We start from the raw sequence: 19,140 nt of genomic DNA, 5'->3' as shown, positions 1-19,140 counted from the left end.
AAAAAGTCTACAAATGTGCATTTATTCTTTACAGTACCTTTATACATTATTAGAGGTATAAACTGTTGGCCCTTTTAGCAGCAGTTTTATATATTCCAGAGGTATAAGAACTATTTCATATTTGAGGGGCATAGAATGCCTATAGAAAAATTACAGGAGATGAGGCTTGAAAGGTTAAGCAGTGATTAAACTGCAGTGGCTTTTGTATGTCAAGTGAGGGAGACTGGCTCCATTGAAATACTTCATTCAAGGGAACAGTACAATCATATTTTAATAGATCTCTGGCATTAGTATAGAAAATGTATTGGAGAGGGTAACTTTGAAGATAGGGATTGCAATTAAAGATTTATACAATAGCAAGAGATATGGAAGCCCAAATTATGATTGTAGCAATAAATATAAATAGGAAGGAACACATTTAAGATGTATTTAGAAGATAAAATCTATGAAAAGGGTAATCTATTTATTATAGGATAAAGCAAAGAGAGAACATAAAAATGACACTCAAGTTGATAGTGTTGGAAGTAGGATGAGCAGTGAGGTTTTCAAAGGAAATACAGAACATAAGTGAGGGAACACTTTAAGAGAAATGTGGAAGAATTTGATGAAATTGTTCTTGACCTTTTGAGATTTAGGTGCCAGTGGGACATCCAGTGGATATATGTTATTACTGTCAAAGTCAGTTTGATGTTCCAGAGGTGATCTGGGAGGAGAGGGGCGAGGAGTAGAGTGAGAAGAGGTGCAGACTATACATGGATGCCAGAAGACTATTGAAATTGAAGAAGATGGTAGAAGAGAAACTATTTTAAAATTTATGATCTATAATCATCTTTAAGAAGGAGATAAATATACAAACCTTTCTTCTCTCCTCTGAGTCTACTGGAGTCTAGGTATTTCAGTGACAGTCTGTCTAGTGACCAATGGTCCAGAAGATCAAACTAAACTTAGGCATTTTCATTCTAAACAATTTCCAATTAGGACTTTGAAATTTCAAACTAAATGGGAATAGAGATTATTTTAAGCATACCATGAATAAATTATAGGCATATTTAGTAAGTGGGTAAGTTTACTATTTCAACTCATTATACATATTCATGTGGAAGTCTTAGATCTCTGTGGACATCAGTTCTTTAGAGGAGGATGACTAGGTAAAGATCATAGTTCTAGTCTTGCCTCATTTGCCTTTTTCCCTTATCTTTTTATGTGTTTTGTACATATTTTGTATGTGTGTTAAGGGATTTTTAGACTCTCCTGAAGTTTAATCCATGTCATTCTGTTACGAGCCTAATTATATACTATTATGTATAATGTTGTTAGTCTTTTCTGTAACACTTTATAAAAGTATTTTCCCTTTTCCCCACTCTCTTGTGCTGCCATGAATTCCTTGTGTAGTTTTTCCTTCTAGAAGACAGCAGTACAATACTGGTGTTTTTGCAGCCATCTTCTGCCTTTGTCTGTTCTAAGCCTAGAAGTGCTATTCTTGTTCTACTCTTACTGAGCTTCCCCTATCCCTCTGTGTTTTACTCACCCCTTGTTTCATGCAGTCAGTATCTCTGCTAAATGTGATTTATAGCCATAGCATATCTGCCTTCTGCAGTTCATTCTTGAGGGATTTTGCATTGTCTGTGTAGGAAAAGGACTATTTTCTTTGTAGGTAACCATTGGCATGACTACTTCTCAAGTGGAAATCCACATAGATGCATACATTAAAAACACCACACACACACATATTTTATGAGTCTGTATAATATCCTCATAATTTAAGACATCTCTAACCTGGAGAAATATCACCTCAATGCTTTTCAAATTTTTGACCTTTTACTGCCTCTTACATATGCTTTCTGTGTATTTTCTGTGATACCGAGTCTATAAATAGAAACTAATAAAAGGTTAAATTTAGGAATTTAAAATACTTATGATTTTTAAAAAATGTAATCAATAAATATCACCATTAGTTAAACTGATCAGTGACATCTCCTGTATTTAAAAATACATGAATGAAGGAAAGCTTTTAGAATATGTAGCAGAATATTCAAAATAAAAAATATGAAAGAATTAAAATGCAAATTTCCCATTACCTTGTTAACAAAGTGCTTCTGCTTTGCAAGAATTAATCATTCCTGCCATCCTATTTCAGTGCCCTAATACCCATGTTATATTGGGTTTGATAGGCTCTCGTTTAGAAGGGCATATAAATTTTTGTGGGCTTCCCTGGTGGCTCAGTGATAAAGAATCTGCCTGCAATGTAGGAGACCCAGGTTCGATTCCTGAGTCAGGAAGATCCCCTGGAGGAGGGCATGGCAACCCACTCCAGTATTCTTGCCTGGAGAATCCCATGGACAGAGCCTGGCTGTTACAATCCATAGCATCACAAAGAGTCAGACATGACTGAAGAGACTGAGCACAGCACAGCATAAATTTTTGTACATAATGTTATGTGATATAAATTTCTTATAAACTATCTCTCTACATAATGCCAAACAGCTGCTCACTTCATTGAAAAATTAATCAATATGACTTTTGTTGTACATTAAAAATAGCATTGATAACAATGTTTCACACATATGTAGCATTTTTCTCTCTTTAAAGCCTTTTCTTAAACAACCTTTCCTGTGCTTGTAAAACATCTTATGAGAAGGCAGGCTAGGTAATACTATCAATCCAAAGATAAGAATAAAATTCTATCCATAGTTATTTAGCTGGATTTAGATAAAGTTCAAATCCAATGTTTTCTTTTCTTAATTAATAGTATAGTTACTTTACAATGTTTTGTTAGTTCCTGCTGTACAACAAAGTGAATCATTTATACATATACATATTTCCCCTCTTTTTTAGATTTTTTTCTCATTTAGGTCACCACAGAGCACTGAGTAGAGTTCCCTGTGTGCTATACAGTAGGTTCTCATTAGTTATCTTTTTTATACTTAATATTAATAGTATATATGTGTCAATCTCAATCTCCCAATTCCTTCTACCCACCTCCTCTTACCCCTTGTTATCCATATATTTGTTCTCTATGTCTTTGTCTCTACTTCTGCTTTGCAAATAAGATCATCCAGAAAAAGCCAAAGTTTTCTGGTAATCTAACAGTTATTTTTTTCTAGCCAGAACCATGAGCTGTAACACAGAGAGATTATGTTATAAAACATCATTTTATCAATAGATTAGGCAATAATATAAGTAGTTGCTGAAGAAAATGAGAAATCAAATCTAGGAAGTGTAACAATATGTTAAATTGCAGAATCAGGAATCTAAGAGGTTGATGTTTCTCAGGAAAAAATGAAAAGTTCATGCTTGGAGTCACAAAACAAAACACAACTTCACCAATATAGAACTTTAAAAAGAGCAGAAATGCATGCACCTCCCCCCAAATCCAGATTTACTAATTTTGCTGCTACTGCTGCTGCTAAGTCGCTTCAGTCATGTCTGACTCTGTGGGACCCCATAGACTGCAGCCCACCAGGCTCCCCCATCCCTGGGATTCTCCAGGCAAGAATACTGGAGTGGGTTGCCATTTCCTTCTCCAGTGCATGAAAGTGAAAAGTGAAAAGTGAAAGGGAAGTCACTTGGTCGTGTCTGACTCTTAGCGACCCCAAGGACTGCATCCTACCAGGCTCCTCTGCCCGTGGGATTTTCCAGGCAAGAGTACTGGAGTGGGGTGCCATTGCCTTCTCCATTACTAATTTTAGTGGCATATAACTTCAGTATGCATCAACAGAGGAGCACAGGTAGTCAGAAAACCTAATGTGATATAAAACTTCATTCACAGAATAAGAAGTTTGGAATGAGCCATGTCATGTACTTATTCCATTGTCTTGATCAGATCACACTGAAAGATTCTCATTAGAGCTACAGCCTATTTTTTAGGAGAAAACAAACCAATATGTGTTTAGAACAAAATAATGAAAACTGAAAACGGCCTTAAAATCATGTATGTTAAGAATAAGGGAACTGGGAAATTCTTCACATATTTAGAAGGATATAGCATGTAAGAAGTATTACAATTATTCTGTTTTCTATAAAAAGACTCACAGACTCCGAGAACAAACTTATGGTTGCTGTATTTAAAATGGATAACCATCAAGGACCTACTAAATAGCACAGGGAACTCTGCTCAGTGTTATGTGGCAGTCTGGACGGGAGAGGAGTTTGGAGGAGAAAGGATCTATGTATATGTATGTCTGAGTTCCTTCACTGTTAACCTGACACTGTCACAACATTGTTGGTTAATTGGCTATGCACTCCTTGGAAGGAAAGTTATGACTGACCTAGATAGCATATTCAAAAGCAGAGACATTACTTTGCCAACAAAGGTTCGTCTAGTCAAGGCTATGGTTTTTCCTGTGGTCATGTATGGATGTGAGAGTTGGACTGTGAAGAAGGCTGAGCGCCGAAGAATTGATGCTTTTGAAGTGTGGTGTTGGAGAAGAGGAGGAGGGGACGACAGAGGATGAGATGGCTGGATGGCATCACTGACTCGATGGACGTGAGTCTGAGTGAACTCCGGGAGGTGGTGATGGACAGGGAGGCCTGGCGTGCTGCGATTCATGGGGTCGCTAAGACTCGGACACGACTGAGCGACTGATCTGATCTGATCTGATGTGTCAAATGTCTTCAGTCGTGTCTGACTCTTTGCGACCCCATGGACTGTAGCCCACCAGGCTCCTCTGTCCATGGAATTTTCCAGGTAAAAATACTGGCGTGGGTAGCCATTCCCTCCTCCAGGGGATCTTCCTGACCAAAGGATCAAATCTGTGTGTCTTGTGTCTCCTGCATTGCATGTGTATTCTTTACCTCTGAGCCAACAGAGAAGCCCCTTATTGGGTATACCCCAATACAAAATAAAAAAGTTTAAGAAAAAAGTTAATGTAATGACTTCAAGGTTAATGTTCTTTATTTTCTTAAAGTCTATTCTGAATAGTTGATACTCAGGTGATCATTATTAAGCCTTTGTGTATTTTAAAATTATTTTGTACTTGTATTTTGATAAAAATAAAACAATGAAAAAAATTATTCAGTTTTCCCTGGTGGATATAATCAAGTTACTTAGGGTGGGCTGACATTACATGAAGATAGATTTTAGCTCAACTTAAATGTGTGTTTTCTAATAATTAAAAGTTTTCAATAATGGAATGAGTTAATGTTTTGGAGTCTTCATGAAGAGATAGAGTGCCCATTTGGCAGCGTTGTATAACGGATGCCAAAACATGTACTACTGATCACTAGGAAAACTAGTTCCTCCAAGAAGTATAAGTCTATTAAAGAATGATTCTAAAAATGGGACCTATTATTTTCAGAAATGTGTCAAATTCTGTGTCAAAGTGGTCCCTAGTAAAGCACTCAGCTATATACCTATGCCAGCTCCTTGAGGTCATGAAAATACTTTCTTCCACAGTCCATAACCCAGGAAATATTGTAAATGACCCACAAAGAATTGATTTTAATTTTAGGGGTCTATTTTCATAAGAAATATAAGAATGGAGCACCATTTCACCACGCAAATCTACATGAGGCATCTCTCCCCCCGGATGTAATAAGTTTACTCTCTGATCTGACTAGGAAGCTGGAAGAATTGAGCTAATAGAGTGAATTTTGTTTTTTTGTTTTTTAGCTTTAATGATGCATTTCTCCCAGGGCCATGGTTAGTCATCAACACAGAAAGCCAACAGGGAAGTTAAAGAGAGCTTAGTAACAATATTTAATTTTTACTTTCTTCATTAGATATTTATACACTTTAAAACAATGGCTGGGAAAATGAAGATTTTTTAAATTTTAATTATTATTTTTAAAATTTATTGGAGTAAGCCACTATATGACTTTTATATAATAATTTAAATACTTTTAAAGTACATTTTTGTAAAAATATAATTATTTAGATTTGAATTAAGATCAATGAATTCTTTATAGATTGCTTCATGATTAAAGATGCTGTGAAGATCAGTAATGATAATCTCTTACACTTCATTTAAGTTCATTCAAAGTTGTGTCTTCTTGCAATAAAATAAACTCATTGGCTCTGTATTTTAGGCTGAAGAAGGAGTGGCTTAATTATATTGTTAGTAACATGTATGCAATTTTATACTAAACTGAATATATCATTTAATATTTTAAACACTTGAATATAGACTCTTAAAATTGTGCATTTGTTTTTATTCCTTTCAATGTTAGTTCCTGTCATCAATATTTATGTATGGCAAATGATATTTAGGATTTCAGAGAACCTCTATAGTCTGGGGAGATACAATTTCCATACTTTTAAATTAGCTTATCAAAATTAGGTAAATTCCAATAAATAAATATTTTAAAGCAACTTGTTAAGACTAATTCACTATTTGTAGAAACTACTTTTTTTTCCCACTGGTTTTATCTCTTTTTTTTTAAATTTTATTTTATTCTTAAACTTTACAGTATTGTATTAGTTTTGCCAAATATCGAAATGAATCCGCCACAGGTATACCCGTGTTCCCCATCCTGAACCCTTCACCCTCCTCCCTCCCCTCCCCTCCCTCTGGGTTGTCCCAGTGCATCAGCCCCAAGCATCCCGTACCGTGCATCGAACCTGGACTGGTGACTCGTTTCATACATGATATTATACATGTTTCAATGCTATTTTCCCAAATCTCCCCACCCTCTCCCTCTCCCACAGAGTCCATAAGACTGATCTATACACCAGTGTCTCTTTTGCTGTCTCGTACACTGGGTTATTGTTACCATCTTTCTAAATTCCATATATATGCGTTAGTATACTGTATTGCTGTTTTTCTTTCTGGCTTACTTCACTCTGTATAATAGGCTCCAGTTTCATCCATCTCATTAGAACTGATTCAAATGTATTATTTTTAATGGCTGAGTAATACTCCATTGTGTATATGTACCACAGCTTTCTTATCCATTCATCTGCTGATGGGCATCTAGGTTGCTTCCATGTCCTGGCTATTATAAACAGTTCTGTGATGAACATTGGGGTACACGTGTCTCTTTCCCTTCTGGTTTCCTCAGTGTGTATGCCCAGCAGTGGGATTGCTGGATCATAAGGCAGTTCTATTTCCAGTTTTTTAAGGAATCTCCACACTGTTCTCCATAGTGGCTGTACTAGTTTGCATTCCCACCAACAGTGTAAGAGGGTTCCCTTTTCTCCACACCCTCTCCAGCATTTATTGCTTGTAGACTTATGGATTGCAGCCATTCTGACTGGCGTGAAATGGTACCTCATAGTGGTTTTGATTTGCATTTCTCTGATAATGAGTGATGTTGAGCATCTTTTCATGTGTTTGTTAGCCATCTGTATGTCTTCTTTGGAGAAATGTCTATTTAGTTCTTTGGCCCATTTTTTGATTGGGTCATTTATTTTTCTGGAGTTGAGCTGTAGGAGTTGCTTGTATATTTTTGAGATTAGTTGTTTGTCAGTTGCTTCATTTGCTATTATTTTCTCCCATTCTGAAGGCTGCCTTTTCACCTTGCTAATAGTTTCCTTTGTTGTGCAGAAGCTTTTAAGTTTAATTAGGTCCCATTTGTTTATTTCTGCTTTTATTTCCAATATTCTGGGAGGTGGGTCATAGAGGATCCTGCTGTGATGTATGTCGGAGAGTGTTTTGCCTATGTTCTCCTCTAGGAGTTTTATAGTTTCTGGTCTTACATTGAGATCTTTAATCCATTTTGAGTTTATTTTTGTGTATGGCATTAGAAAGCGGTCTAGTTTCATTCTTTTACAAGTGGTTGACCAGTTTTCCCAGCACCACTTGTTAAAGAGGTTGTCTTTAATCCATTGTGTATTCTTGCCTCCTTTGTAAAAGATAAGGTGTCCATATGTGCGTGGATTTATCTCTGGGCTTTCTATTTTGTTCCATTGATCTATATTTCTGTCTTTGTGCCAGTACCATACTGTCTTGATAACTGTGGCTTTGTAATAGAGCCTGAAGTCAGGCAGGTTGATTCCTCCAGTTCCATTCTTCTTTCTCAAGATAGCTTTGGCTATTCGAGGTTTTTTGTATTTCCATACAAATTGTGAAATTATTTGTTCTAGCTCTGTGAAGAATACCGTTGGTAGCTTGATAGGGATTGCATTGAATCTATAAATTGCTTTGGGTAGTATACTCATTTTCACTATATTGATTCTTCCAATCCATGAACATGGTATATTTCTCCATCTATTAGTGTCCTCTTTGATTTCTTTCACCAGTGTTTTATAGTTTTCTATATATAGGTCTTTGGTTTCTTTAGGTAGATATATTCCTAAGTATTTTATTCTTTCTGTTGCAATGGTGAATGGAATTGTTTCCTTAATTTCTCTTTCAGTTTTCTTATTATTAGTGTATAGGAATGCAAGGGATTTCTGTGTGTTGATTTTATATCCTGCAACTTTACTATAATCATTGATTAGTTCTAGTAATTTTCTGGTGGAGTCTTTAGGGTTTTCTATGTAGAGGATCATGTCATCTGCAAACAGTGAAAGTTTTACTTCTTCTTTTCCAATTTGGATTCCTTTTATTTCTTTTTCTGCTCTGATTGCTGTGGCCAAAACTTCCAAAACTATGTTGAATAGTAATGGTCAAAGTGGACACCCTTGTCTTGTTCCTGACTTTAGAGGGAATGCTTTCAATTTTTCACCATTGAGGATAATGTTTGCTGTGGGTTTGTCATATATAGCTTTTATTATGTTGAGGTATGTTCCTTCTATTCCTGCTTTCTGGAGAGTTCTTATCATAAATGGATGTTGAATTTTGTCAAAGGCTTTCTCTGCATCTATTGAGATAATCATATGGTTTTTGTTTTTCAATTTGTTAATGTGGTGTATAACATTGATTGATTTGCGGATATTGAAGAATCCTTGCATCCCTGGGATAAAGCCCACTTGGTCATGGTGTATAATCTTTCCAATGTGTTGTTGGATTCTGATTGCTAGAATTTTGTTAAGGATTTTTGCATCTATGTTCAACAGTGATATTGGCCTGTAGTTTTCTTTTTGTGTGGCATCTTCGTCAGGTTTTGGTATTAGGGTGATGGTGGCCTCATAGAATGAGTTTGGAAGTTTACCTTCCTCTGCAATTTTCTGGAAGAGTTTGAGCAGGATAGGTATTAGCTCTTCTCTAAATTTTTGGTAGAATTCAGCTGTGAAGCCGTCTGGACCTGGGCTTTTGTTTGCTGGAAGATTTTTGATTATAGTTTCAATTTCCGTGCTTGTGATGGGTCTGTTAAGATTTTCTATTTCTTCCTGGTCCAGTTTTGGAAAGTTGTATTTTTCTAAGAATTTGTCCATTTCTTCCACGTTGTCCATTTTATTGGCATATAATTGTTAATAGTAGTCTCTTATGATCCTTTGTATTTCTGTGTTGTCTGCTGTGATCTCTCCATTCTCATTTCTAATTTTATTGATTTGATTTTTCTCCCTTTGTTTCTTGATGAGTCTGGCTAATGGTTTGTCAATTTTATTTATCCTTTCAAAGAACCAGCTTTTGGCTTTGTTGAGTTTTGCTATGGTCTCTTTTGTTTCTTTTGCATTTATTTCTGGCCTAATTTTTAAGATTTCTTTCCTTCTACTAACCCTGCGGTTCTTCATTTCTTCCTTTTCTAGTTGCTTTAGGTGTAGGATTAGGTTATTTATTTGACTTTTTTCTTGTTTCTTTAGGTATGCCTGTATTGCTATGAACTTTCCCCTTAGGACTGCTTTTAAAGTGTCCCACAGGTTTTGAGTTGTTGTGTTTTCATTTTCATTAGTTTCTATGTAAATTTTGATTTCTTCTGTGATTTGTTGATTATTCAGCAGCGTGTTGTTCAGCCTCCATTGTTGGAATTTTTAATAGTTTTTCTCCTGTAATTGAGATCTAATCTTATTGCATTGTGGTCAGAAAAGATGCTTGGAATGATTTCTATTTTTTTGAATTTACCAAGGCTAGATTTATGGCCCAGGATGTGATCTATCCTGGAGAAGGTTCCATGTGTGCTTGAGAAAAAGGTGAAATTCACTGTTTTGGGATGAAATGTCCTATAGATATCAATTAGGTCTAACTGGTCTATTGTATCGTTTAACGTTTGTGTTTCCTTGTTAATTTTCTGTTTAGGTGATCTATCCATAGATGTGAGTGGGGTATTAAAGTCTCCCACTATTATTGTGTTATTGTTAATTTCTCCTTTCATACTTGTTAGCATTTGTCTTACATATTGTGGCGCTCCCATGTTGGGTGCATATATATTTATAATTGTTATATCTTCTTCTTGGATTGATCCTTTGATCATTATGTAGTGACCATCTTTGTCTCTTTTCACAGCCTTTGTTTTAAAGTCTATTTTATCTGATATAAGTATTGCTACTCCTGCTTTCTTTTGGTCCCTATTTGCATGAAAAATCTTTTTCCAGCCTTTCACTTTCAGTCTGTATGTGTCTCCTGTTTTGAGGTGGGTCTCTTGTAGACAACATATGTAGGGGTCTTGTTTTTGTATCCATTCAGCCAGTCTTTGTCTTTTGGTTGGGGCATTCAACCCATTTACATTTAAGGTAATTACTGATAAGTATGATCCCGTTGCCATTTACTTTATTGTTTTGGGTTCGAGTTTATACATGGTTTTTGTGTTTTCTGTCTAGAGAAAATCCTTTAGTATTTGTTGGAGAGCTGGTTTGGTGGTGCAGAATTCTCTCAGCTTTTGCTTGTCTGAGAAGCTTTTGACTTCTCCTTCATATTTGAATGAGATCCTTGCTGGGTACAATAATCTGGGCTGTAGATTATTTTCTTTCATCACTTTAAGTATGTCTTGCCATTCCCTCCTGGCTTGAAGAGTTTCTATTGAAAGATCAGCTGTTATCCTTATGGGAATTCCCTTGTGTGTTATTTGTTGTTTTTCCCTTGCTGCTTTTAATATTTGTTCTTTGTGTTTGATCTTTGTTAATTTGATTAATATGTGTCTTGGGGTGTTTCTCCTTGGGTTTATCCTGTTTGGGACTCTCTGGGTTTCTTGGACTTGGGTGATTATTTCCTTCCCCATTTTAGGGAAGTTTTCAACTATTATCTCCTCAAGTATTTTCTCATGGTCTTTCTTTTTGTCTTCTTCTTCTGGGACCCCTATGATTCGAATGTTGTAGCGTTTAATATTGTCCTGGAGGTCTCTGAGATTGTCCTCATTTCTTTTAATTCGTTTTTCTTTTATCCTCTCTGATTCATTTATTTCTACCATTCTATCTTCTAGTTCACTAATCCTATCTTCTGCCTCTGTTATTCTACTATTATGAAAGAAAGTGAAAGTTTTAGTTTCTCAGTCGTGTCTGACTCTTTGTGACCCTGTGGACTATAGCCCTCCAGGCTCCTCTGTCCATGGAATTCTCCAGACAAGAATACTGGAGTGAGTTGCCATTTCCTTCTCCAAGGATCTTCTTGACCCAGGAATTGAACCCAGATCTCCTGCACTGCAGGCAGATTCTTTACTGTATGAGTCACCAGGGAAGCCCCTCTACCTTTTATATATATCTCCAAACATATACAAGGATCACAAATTGTTTTGTATAATATATGTAACATAAAAATCCCAAAATCTCTATTTCTTACTTCAAGAAGTTTATTTTTGCTTATACTCCACGTAGGCCATGTGTGCGTGCTGTGGCTCAACTCCACGTACCATCTAATTCTGAAATATGGGCTAAAGGAGATTCCTCTATTATGCTTTTCTCGTAGCAGATTGCAAATGGGTTGAGTCTTTGTATTTTTTGTTCTAAAATGAAAATGTATGGTCTTTATAATCAGACAATGAAGAATAATGTTTTTAAAAAGAAAAGTCTCTTTTTCACATAAGAAAATAAACCAAGAAAACATTCAGTGATGTTAAGATATTGTAATCTTAACGTGTAGCAGTATAATATTCAAATACAAGTAGGGTTTTGAATGCAATCATATATAATATGTGATAAAAGTACAAGAATTTATCAGGAATCTTTTAGATGTTTTAGGCAATAATGTTATTCTGAGCAGTCCTCAGGATTGTTCAAGTCTCCTTTGTGAGAATATCAATACTGTAAGTAGAGGTTCTCATAGCTTGGTGACACTCCTTTAAAATCTTTCAATTCTCCCGTTAACAAGCTAATGATATCTTGGCTTCATCTGCTACTTTTGACATTTTTTATTAGAGTGTAATGTGCGTGGAGAAAACTACATAAATCCTAAGTATATGGCTTGATGGACTGTCACAATGTGAACACAGCAGCATAACCACTAGCCAGAGCAAGAAATAGAACATTATGAGCAACTCAAAAAACCCCTTTCTGCCATCTACCAAGCGTTTTGTATTCTCCTCTTTCTCCATATTCCTATTGCCATACATTAGTTTTATCTGTTTATTCCCTGGTAGCTCAAACGGTAAAGAGTCCACCTGGAATGCAGGAGACCCAGGTTTGATCCCTGGGTCGGGAAGATGCCCTGGAGAAGGAAATAGCAACCCATTCCAGTATTCTTGCCTGGAAAATCCCATGGACAGAGGAGCCTGGCAGGCTACAGTCCATGGGGTCACAAAGAGTCTGACACAACTGAGTGACTTCACTTTCACAGAAATGAAACCATATGGCATATATTTATTTTTGTCTAGATTCCATCAATCAACATGGTGGTTGTGAGATATACTCATGCTGTTGTACATAGCAGTGATTTTTTTAAAATTTTCACTGCTGTGTAGTATTCAGTTGCACAACTTATTCATTCTACTATTAATGCATAATTGGATTTTTTTAAATTTTGGCTTTTCCAAATAATGCTATGATGATCATCAGTAGATTTACCAAGAAGTTAATGTAGCTTAAGCTTCAAGGCCTCTGTGAGGACTATGAATTATTAGAATTTATAGGGTATTCTATGGAGGAAGGGGAGTCCAGATTCTATAAAATATTTCTGTGAAAGCATTTCTGGTAAGATATCTAAAGATGTTATGAATATAGAGACCTGAATTCCAAAACCTACTGTAATTGTGGTGACATCTTTTATCATTCTAATTACATATTCATTTCTATACTTAATTTTACATTAATAATTTTGTATTTTTTCTTGATCACAGTCCCCTAACATGTCTAAGCTTCAGGTCCATGAAGGATCCCCATCTGGGCATGGAAGTTTTATACACATTTCTGGCCTATATTCTTATACGTAAGAATAGAGTAGCTGGATTATGTGATATGCTCTGTTTGGTTTTAATAGATACTACTAAATAGAGTTCAAAATTGGTTGCACCCATTTCCAGTCTCATGGGCAGTGGTTGACAGTTCCCTTTGTTCACATCTTGGCCAATAGTTGGTATTTTAATGGGCTGCTATACTATCAAACCATGATTTTAATTTGTGTTTCTCTGATGACTGAAGAAGTCGAGCATCTTTTTGTGTGCTTATTGACTATTTGAATATCAGGTGTTGTGAAATGTTTGTGTATGCCTTTGGCCCATTTTTATTGCCAGTCTTTTCCTTATTGATTTGTAGGAGTTCTTGAATAATATGGTTATATATTTGTTGATTACAAACATATTTTCTCACTCAGTGCTTCTTCACATTTTTAAAGGTGCCTTTTAATTCACAGAAGTTCCTAATTTTAATGACTTGTTGATCTTTTCTTAACAGTTAGTACCTCTTGTTTGCCATTAATGAAATAATTATCTATATGAAGGTTATGAACACATTCTCTTATATTATCACCAGTAAATGTTACTGATTTCTCTTTACCATTTATATCTATAATCTACCTGAATTATTTTCTATTTTGTGAGTAGTGTAAACTAGAGGTCAAGTTGCAAGTTTGTCTTCTAAAGGGCTTGCATATCTCTTTCTAGTTTATTCTAAGTTTTTTTATATTTGTAATAACAATCATATTATATATTACATGTATAAATATATTATTTATATATTATAAATATAAAAATGTTTAATAAACTTTATTTTCTAAGTGTTTAAAGAATCTACTTTATTTCTGTATATTGACTTGTACTGGCAACCTTGCTGTATTCATTATTTATTCTAATCATATATCTGAGTTTCTAGTAGATTTCCTACATAAAAAATAATTGATCTGTGAATAAAATTAAATTTCCTTTTTCAATACTTAAAATTTTATTTTATTTTCCTATACCATTGCAGTGACCAAGATATCCAGTAAAATTGTGAAAAACGATGTATAGTAGGAATAATTGCCTTGCTTGCAATCTCAGGGTTAAATCTTTCAGTAATCTACCATTTGTATGATGTCATTTATTTGTTTTAGATATTCTTTTGTAGTTGCAATTTATCAGGTTAGGCATGTCCCCTTCTATTCCTAGTCTGCTTGCAGATGTACACCCGTGGCTGATTCATGTCAATGTATGGCAAAAACCACTACAATATTGTAAAGTATTAGCCTCCAATTAAAATAAATTAATTAAAAAAAAATAGCCTCCTAAAACAAGTCAGAAATTTTTCTCTCTTTTCTTTCCTTATTATTCTCAGACAGTTTGGTGTTAATTTGGTATTAGTTCTTTACTAAAAGTTTTGCAATTGATGTTAGCAAGATGGTGATCTAGGAAGCTCCAGGCCCCTCTCCATGGAAACAGCAACAACAAAAAATTAGCAACTAACTAAAATAACTTTGTAGGATCTCTGGAAACCTAAGTTCTACAACAACCAAGCAAACACTCATCAAAAAAAGCCATATTCAAACAGTAGAAAATTTTTGGCACTCTTACTTGCCCTGTCCCCACCCGCTTCTTTGTACAGTGTGACATGGTTGGGAGAAAGTAGTCTAATTCTTTGTTTCTTCCCTTGAGCCAGTAAGAGCATAGGAGAACTTCTTTGTAATGTTTTCACCTGTCTGTGAGTTGTCTGAAGGACTGGTTTATGTCTTGTATAACTCAGAGTTCAAATGGGGGAAAGGTGGCATAGTTTAAATCTCAAGCTAGTAAAAGGTGCAGAAAACAGTGGTGGATGTCATGGTGTATAAAAACTGTAAGTGGACTGCTGACCCATAGGTGTTTGGGACAGAAAGTTATGAGCAGAGTAAGATAATAAAAACATCTAATGTATGAAGAAGAAGATAAGGAAAAACTGTTTTAGAAATTAAGCTATTAAAGGCATATATACGGGGGCAATTGAAATACATAGACACACATGCACACACACACACATACACACACACACACACACTCCTAAGCAGTATGTATACCCAGAAAAGAGATGAGAGGACCTTATCTTTTTTTTCCCCAACACCCAGAACACATCCTACTATCAATAATTAGTGAAGGCATTTTCCAACAGTCTGCAAAGACTGGAAGAGGTGGTTTTTTTTTCAAATGTCAAGTTATCAACAAAAGATTACAAGGCATAGCAAGAAATAATAACAGATGGTCCATTCCAAAAAGCAAAACAAATCTTCAGAAACCATCCCTGAAGAAGTACAGGCATTGGAATTACTAGGCAAAGCCTTTAAAACAACTATCTTAAATATATTCAGAGAACTAAAGAAAAACAAGGACAAATAACTAAAGGAAGTCAAGGAAAAAATTATGAACAAAAGGAAAATGTCAACAGAGATGCAAGTTTTAAAAAAGAACCAAACAGAAATTCTGGAGCTGAAAAATATAGTAATTGAGTTGGAAACTTTACAAGAAACGTTTAAGAGTAGATTCAAACAAAAGATGAGAGAATTAACAAACTTGAAGAGAGGACATTTGAAATTATTTAGTTTGAGGAGTGAATAAAAGAAGAAAAGTAAACAGAATTTAAGGAACTTATGGGAAATCATCAAGCAGAAAATCATACATTATAGGAGTCCTAGATGAAGAGAATAAGGGGCAGAGTGATAATAATGGGCAGAGAGATAACTGAATAAGGGGCAGAGAAATAATCCAAATTTACCAAATTAAAAAAAAAAAAAACATGGATCTACAAATCTAAGAATCTGAAGCAACATCAAGAGGACAAAAACAAATTGAGAGACCCATAATGAGACATTATAATAAAACTGTCAAGAGGCAAAGACAGAGAATTATGAAAGCAGCAAGAAAAACTATGTCACATACAAGGTGTCCTCAGTAAGATTGACAGCTGATTTCTCTACCTTGGAGAAAATAAACCCTCACCTTTATGGTCAAATGATTTTTGACAAGGAGCCAAGATTATTCAATAAAGGAAAATCAGTGTTTCTGAGAAATGGTACTGGGAAAAAGTGTATAGCAACATGCAAAATAATGAAGTTGGAAAAATTGTGTGAAAATTAACTCAAAATGGGTGAAAGACCTATATGTAAGAGCTAAAACTATAAAACTCTTAGAAAAAGCATAAGAGGAAGTTTCATGGCATTGGATTTGGCAATGATACTGGGCATTGGTTTTGGAAATGACAACAAAAGCACAGGCAAAAAAGAAAAATTAGATAAATTTAACTTTATCAAAATTTAAAACTTTCATGCATCAAAGGACTCTACCAACAGAGCAAAAAAGCAGCTCATGGAAAGGGAAAAATATTTGCTAATTGCATATCTGATAAGGGATTAATATCCAGAATACATAAATAATCCTTCAACTCAACAAACAAAAGTTAAACAACCTAGTTGATAAACAGGAAAATGAGTTGATATTTTTCCAAAAGGACTCAAATAGGCATTTTTTCAAAGAAGACATACAGATGGCCACAGTGTTAGTTTTAATGCTGTAATTTTCTATGAATCTATACATTTCATGTAAATTTTCCCATTAAAGTTGTCCTTCACATCCTGTAAATAATGTTATTATCAGCTTCAATAGCATCTCATTTATCATTCTTAATATTGACTAATTATGCCTCCTCTCCCTATCTCTCTCAATTTCTCTGTCTTTCTCTCTCTGTATCAATTCATTCTTGCCAGTTTTTAAATTACATAATTCTTTTCAGATAACCAACTTTTGGCTAGGTTTCTTCTCATTAACTCTGCTTAATTTCATCTCTTTCTGCTGTTTTTTTTTTTTTTTGTCATTTCTTCTGAAATTTTAATTTTTTTGTTTCTCCAGGTATATTACTAAATTGTGAAAGCTGAGTGCGAAAGAATTGATGCTTTTGAACTGTGGTGTTGGAGAAGACTCTTGAGAGTCCCTTGGACTGCAAGGAGATCCAACCAGTCCATTCTAAAGGAGATCAGCCCTGGGATTTCTTTGGAAGGAATGATGCTAAAGCTGAAACTCCAGTACTTTGGCCACCTCATGCAAAGAGTTAACTCATTGGAAAAGACTCTGAGTCTGGGAGGGATTGGGGGCAGGAGGAGAAGGGGACGACAGAGGATGAGATGGCTGGATGGCATCACCGACTCAATGGGTGTGAGTTTGAGTGAACTCCAGGAGTTGGTGATGGACAGGGAGGCCTGGCGTGCTGTAATTCATAGGGTTGCAAGGAGTTGGACAAGACTGAGCAACTGAATTGAACTGAACTGATTACTAAATTCTTGATCAGCAATTTTCAGTGTTTCCTATCTTCTAATATATGGATTTAAGAACATATATTTTTCTATAAGAATAGCATTAGATGCATACCACAAGTTTTTGAAATTATGTAAATACATCATCATTTATCCAAATTATATTTTAATTTCTGTTGTTTGGTCTGTGATAGATGTTCTTTAGAATTATGTAGCCTATTTTTAAATATTTGGAAAGTTTCTAGTCATTTATGTTATGGATTTCTAGCTTAATTACACTATGACAGCCTATTAAAAAGTAGAGGCATCCACTGGGATGACCCTAAGGGATGGGATGGGGAGGGAGGTAGGAGGGAGGGTCAAGATGGAGAACACATGTACACCCATGGCTGATTCATGTGAATGTATGGCAAAAACCACCACAATATTGTAAAGTAATTAGCCTCCAATTAAAATAAATAAAAACAAAATAAAATAAAGAGCACCAACCCTGAGGCCAGTCAGCCCTGGGTTCCAATCTCAGGTCTGCGAGGATCTTGGGGGTGGTTACATCTGATGAGCCTGTTTCCTCAGCTGTAGTAGGGATAATAAAACCTCCTTTGGGAATTACAGAAGTTGAGTGATGGCGAGAATGCAATGGAAATTTCTTGCCTAGTGCAGCACATGAACACAGGGATGGAGGGTGGTGTCTGGAGTGTAGGACTTCTGGGTTTAGACAGGATACCCACGATGAAGCCAGATATTGGGATCTGAAGTGTGTGTGCGTGCTCAGTCGTGTCCGACTGTTTGCAACCCCATGGACTGTAGCCCACCAAGCTCCTCTGTTCATGGAATTTTCAAGGCAGGAGGACCACAAATCACAGCAGTGATGGGGAAAGCAGGGCCCTGGCAGTCAGAAGATGCTGAGCTCAGCTGTAGAGTAGAACAGCACACAAAATGGTCCTTTAAAAATAGGTCACTAGTAGCATGCAAGTTACCTCATCAGAAGCCAAACTTATGTGAGAAAAACTCCACCTTTCTTTCTTTTCTGATGACAAACATGATATCTGTGTCAACTGTGGACTGTGTGGAAAATATATGTATTTAAAGTAGAAAATAACAACAATTCTGCTTTCTACAAAAAAATTGTCAATATTTTGGTGTATTTCTTAGTCTTTCCTATTTAAACATGCAAATAGATGTGAAAGTACATTTACATATGTTTTTGAGATTATCCAGTCTTGTATCCTGATTTTTTTCCCACTTACCTCCTAAGTGTTTCACCATATCATGAAAACCTTTTGTGTGGATTCTTCATCCTATATTATATATAGCAAATTTACTTATACATTCCCTAACATTTTAACACTAAGATTGCTTTATGTTCCACATGGTAAAAATTGCTGTGATAAACATCTTTCTCATATTAAAAAAAAAAAAGAGGCATCACTTTACTGACAAATGTCTATATAGTCAAAGTGTGGGAGTTGGACTTTAAAGAAGGCTGAGCACTGAAGAATTAATGTTTTAAAAATTGTGGTGTTTGAGAAGACTCTTGAGAGTCCCTTGGATGCAAGGAGATCAAACCAGTCCATCCTAAAGGAAATCAATCCTGAGTATTCATTGAAAGGACTGATGCTGAAGCTGAAGCTCCTATACTTTGGCCACCTAATGCGAAGAGCCGACTCACTAGAAATGACCCTGATGCTGGGAAAGATTGAAGGTGGGAGGAGAAGGGGCTCACAGAGGATGAGATGGTTGGATGGCATCACCAACTCGATGAACATGA

This window comes from Bos indicus x Bos taurus, chromosome X, assembly GCF_003369695.1.
Source record: "Bos indicus x Bos taurus breed Angus x Brahman F1 hybrid chromosome X, Bos_hybrid_MaternalHap_v2.0, whole genome shotgun sequence".
In the NCBI taxonomy this organism is placed as follows: Eukaryota; Metazoa; Chordata; class Mammalia; order Artiodactyla; family Bovidae; genus Bos; species Bos indicus x Bos taurus.
The sequence above is the reverse complement of the archived record's forward strand: the minus strand, read 5'-3'. Positions refer to the sequence as shown.